Consider the following 4736-nt stretch of genomic DNA (forward strand, 5'->3'; position numbering starts at 1 on the left):
GTCCCTGATTTTCAAGGATCTGAAAAAAATTTTTTTCCCATTGAGAAATTTAGCATCTGTGCTCAGGTGTTGCTGATGCAATTGAAGCAAGAAAGGCAAGTGGGAAGTATGTGTGAGTGTTTTGCAAGACTAAGAGGACCAAGAGTTTGTAAAACCTAGCAGGTGAATACACTAATGTTCTTTTTCCCCAATTTAGGAATTCTTGGTGAAGATTGCTAGTTTCCTCATGTTGCAGNTCCTCCTCCTCCTCCTCCTCCTCACTCCTCGCCCTCCAGCGTAGCGGCTACCCGAGCGCTGAAGGGGGCTGCGCCTGCCTACTCCGCCCCAGACCTGTCGGCGAAAGGGTAAGGGCACCTCTGCTTTAGGGAAAGGAGACTTGGAGGGGGCGGGGAAATGCGACCCACTCTGGTCTCTCGCTGGAAGAAGGGATGTGGGGGTGGGGTGGGGGAGGGAGACAAGGAGGGTCTGTGATTCTGTGGGTGGGGTGAAGAAGCTGGTGAGCTGGACGCCCTACTGTTTTGAGGGACAAGAGCGATTACATTCCTCTTTTCCTGAGGGTCACCGGAAGGAGTGGTGGAAGGGGATGTCTCGAGGAAGGTGTGGCCCTCGGAGGGAAACGGGGTTGATGTGCACCCCGATTTCAAAGGCGCGAGGTCCCTTTCTCCTCTGGTCCCTCTGCTCCTCCCTCTCCTTCTTTGTAGTGTCTGTGTATTCTTGGGAAGGGAGACGGCTCTGGGTAGCCTGCTGGGTGGATTCCACCCCACCCGCCTCAGGAAATCTATACCCCTCTTCTGTAGGGGTGATGGAAGCGTTTCTCTCCCCCTACCCTTCCCCCTTCCCCATCCTTTAGTCTGCTGCAATGCTGCAGAAGTCCAAGGCAGTTTCTTCATACACAGGCCCGAGTGTACAGTGAAGGGAGGGGGAGCAGGAGAGGGAAGTAATGGCGCTTCCCTTGGAAAGGTTACTCTTTTTCCTTTGGTTTTAAATCGATAACAGTACCGGTTTAATACTCTTCCCCTGAGGTCTGTCCCTGGGAAGTATATCTGTTTCTGTTAGTTGGAGGATATGGCCTCTCGAGAGGGACTCTGCCATGTTAGAATAGTTTTAATGTCTCTCTTGCTCTCTTTTAATTGGATTGACATTTTTTTTGTGTGTGAGCATATTGGGTTTTCGTTAGGATTCAAATAAAATAATTTTGTACTCCCTACCCTCATTTCCCTCTTTTTTTTGTTTTCTTCCTATGACTTGTAGTTCTTGAATTATTAAAGATTATTGCATACCAACAGGCCGTCTGATGGACATTCCTTCTCCCTGAGCTGTGGATTTTTAGGGTTAATACTGTTTTGTATAACATCGAAATTGGAATTTTTAAAAAAATGATCATTTTACAAATCTTTCTGTAGGAAGTGCTTTGTTTCTTGAGAAAATGAAAAAATAAACACTGATTTGCCTAATTATGCTGTGATAGGATCTATATTCTGTAGTCAATAAGTCATTTTTCTACTTCTTTTGCTTCATGCCGTATTTGTTTAAGACAAATTCTCTTATCTGATTTACAGTAGTACTTGTTGGTTTTGTCCTTAGTAGAGAAAAATAAAAATAAAAAATTTGACCTTCTGGAATTGTGTTGTCAAGTTTTTTTGTGTGTGTGACCAAAGAGTAGTCTTGAAGTCTACTGTTAATACTTTTTTCTTTAAGTATTTAAATTTACTGAAGTGATTTCAAAATGTTCCATATGTGAATATTAATATAATTAAATTTTTTTCACAAAGTGATGGAGATGACTAAAATATGTACAGATATGAATTGTCTTGATATTTTACTACCAGGTTAACTTAGTGGATGACTTATTTTTAAATACTTTCAAATTCCATTTACATTTAATGTGTCCATAAGAGCTTTTTTGGTGGGTTTTTTTTTTTTGTTTTTTTTGAAACCTGTTTTAAGACAGATTTAAAGATGTTAGTGTTAGGCATTAATTTAGTTTCTGTCATCTTCATGATTTTGATATCAGGAGACACATTAATAGTATGTTAAATTAGTTTTATTTTTACTCAAAAAATGGAATTCTTGTATTTATTTTTTTAATTTTTATCTGAATTTATTTTAACTTTAACAGCACTTCTCATTTAAATCTTTATTTCATGGCACAATGCTGCATGTTGTGTGTAGAGCCTCCCCCATATGGCAAATTATTCCGTAAAGTCTTAATTCTCTGTTATGGTTTGTTGATAATTCATATATACTAGCATGTATAAACCCAAGCATACTACTCAGTAAAGAGTGACTTTTTATTTTGGAAAGATGCAGGCAGAGAGGATTTATCAATAAAGGCTACAAAACTTAAGGATGTACACAAGGATATAGGTAAACTACCTGCCGTATTTCAGCATGTGTAGAACTAAGAGGTATTCTTTAGGACAACTTAAAAGAAACCCTGTTTTTCATAGCTGGTGGGAATTCTGCTAAAAGTAGTAAAAGTATGTTCGTGATCAATTAGATAAATTTATTAAGGAAAAACTGCCTAAGGGTTTTTTCAGCTGACCTCTGATGCCACAGTCAGAAGGAGAATACTGAGAGCTCTTAGTCTGAGTTGCTTGATTTCAGATTAGTATGGTACTTCTTATGTTTCTAAATAGTTCATCTACAAAATGACAGTGTACATCACTTCCTGTTCTTTCACAACTGGCCCTTTCTCTGGATTCCCTTTTAATGACTTAATTTTTGGCATTCTGATATCTGATTTGTTAATTTGGTTATAATTCTCATGTTTTATTGATGGAAGAATTTCTAAGAATCAACTGGGGTTAAAGGCTTTGAATAATCGAAGATTATCTTGACAGTAACTAAACTTCCTTCCAAACTAAAGGATAGTTTCTTAAATTTAAAGTCTGAGTGGTTTTAAAGAAATACAACAGTGTACAGGACCAAAGTATGAGTTAACTGAATAGAAAATAATTATTGTATTTTCTACAATATAGATTTGGAAGAACTGTGGATATGGCAATTAATTGGATGTGTGGTAATATAAAACAAGCTTTCATATGTATATTTGATATTTGGTCCCATGTTATGTTGCCATCCTACTAATAAGAAAGAAACAATTACAGAATGCCAGAAAGACTGGATGCTCTTAACTAACCATAAAGAGTATAATTTAAGAATTTACTGGTATTTGGTAGATATGAATATGTAGTAAATCCTGAAGTTATCTAGTGGCCAACTATTGGCATTGAAATTAGAGTTGAGATTAACCTGTTATTCCAATTACTTGGAAATAAATTTTTTTTTCTCATTTGACTGATTTGTGTGTTAAAATTAGTTAACTTTTCCATTGTATCTCTTTTTGGTTATCAGTAGTTTCTATTATAATAATTGCACTCACACTAATTTAACCTTTTTTGAAATTAGGAGCTTTTATGTATGTGTTAGTTAAAGGCTGCTGTTCATTCAGTTCAGGATCATAGATGAATGAATTTCTTCTAAAAAGTGTTATTTCTGTAGTCAACTCTTACATAAAATTGAGATTGTTTCATTAATCAGAGTGCCAAGGTGTATGTTCATCTACCTTTAGGTTCCTGTACTTGTTCATGGTTGGATTTCTTTTTTATATTCTTCAAGATTTCAAAATCTAAAATGTATGTGAAAAAGATACAAATCTGTATTATTTCATTCTATTATATTTCATTGTTGGATTAAAGTATTTTAGTTTTTAGTGATAAAAAATTAGTGTTTAATTTTATTAAAGATGTCTCATTCCTTCTAAAAAACTAACATGAATTACAAAGTTGTATGGATGTACTAGAAACAATTATTTTCAATTGGGTTGTCTCTGTCAACATTTGGTAACAATTATTTCTATATCTGTCTCTTCCATTTGTGCTAGAAACAGACTTTTTGTTCTGAAATACAGTCTAAGGCTACCATCTTCTTACCTAGTGACAAAATAAGTGGCCCATAAAAGGTGGAAAGGTTTTTTTAAAAAATAAGTACCTAACGTAAATAAAAGTACAGGTTACTAAGTATTTTGTATAATAGATATATAGCCTGTTAAAAGTGCCCATGTCAGTGATATTGTTATTTACAGACAATTACGTTTAATTGGCCTTTAACTTATCTTTAAAGCTGAGAATGGGGCTGGCTAATTTTTCCTTTCGATAAAATTATTTAATATGGTTGTGTTAATATAGATTTAGAAGTAGATGAATACTTCATTCAGAAAGACATGCAAAGTTTAGTTTCTGAAAAAAGCATTAACAGATAATGGAATGGAACAAAATATTCTGATTTGCAGCCACCAATAATAATAAAACTGGCACTTAATATATCTTAATTTCACCATTTATTAGTTGTATAACTTCTTTATGTAACTTTTTAAGCCTGACTTACCCTAACTATAAAATGAAGGTAGTATCCACTTTACAAGGCTGTGAGGTTTAAATGGGATAGCCCTTATTAAGTACTTCAAGTATTGCCTGTTACATAGTAAGCACTCAGTAAGTTTGTGGCTGTCACACACTAGCTGCTTATTAACTGTTTACAAATGAGTATGGGGTGGTTAATATTTAAGAAGAACTCCATTCTGTAATTTTGATCTGAAGTTGGAATTATATATTTGGAGCTTGACCTATATTTTTGAAAGAAATGGTTAGAATTTCTAACTAGGAGCAGCTTACACACTTTTTGTACCTGTAATGCACTATGCAGTTCTACAAGGGGTTTTCTTTTTCTTTTGC

General features: G+C 35.3%; 1 protein-coding gene across 1 annotated transcript in view; it reads left to right on the forward strand.

The window, feature by feature from the left end:
* The first annotated feature begins 243 nt into the window (after nt 1–243).
* Nucleotides 244–4736, forward strand: part of TAOK1 (TAO kinase 1) — a 145733-nt gene continuing 141240 nt past the window's right edge. Inside the window, exon 1 of the mRNA XM_019650396.1 lies at nt 244–344. The gene's annotated coding sequence lies outside the window, so the exon portion shown is untranslated. The remainder of the gene's footprint in view (nt 345–4736) is intronic.

This window comes from Hipposideros armiger, unplaced genomic scaffold (genome assembly GCF_001890085.2).
Source record: "Hipposideros armiger isolate ML-2016 unplaced genomic scaffold, ASM189008v1 scaffold_141, whole genome shotgun sequence".
NCBI lineage: Eukaryota > Metazoa > Chordata > Mammalia > Chiroptera > Hipposideridae > Hipposideros > Hipposideros armiger.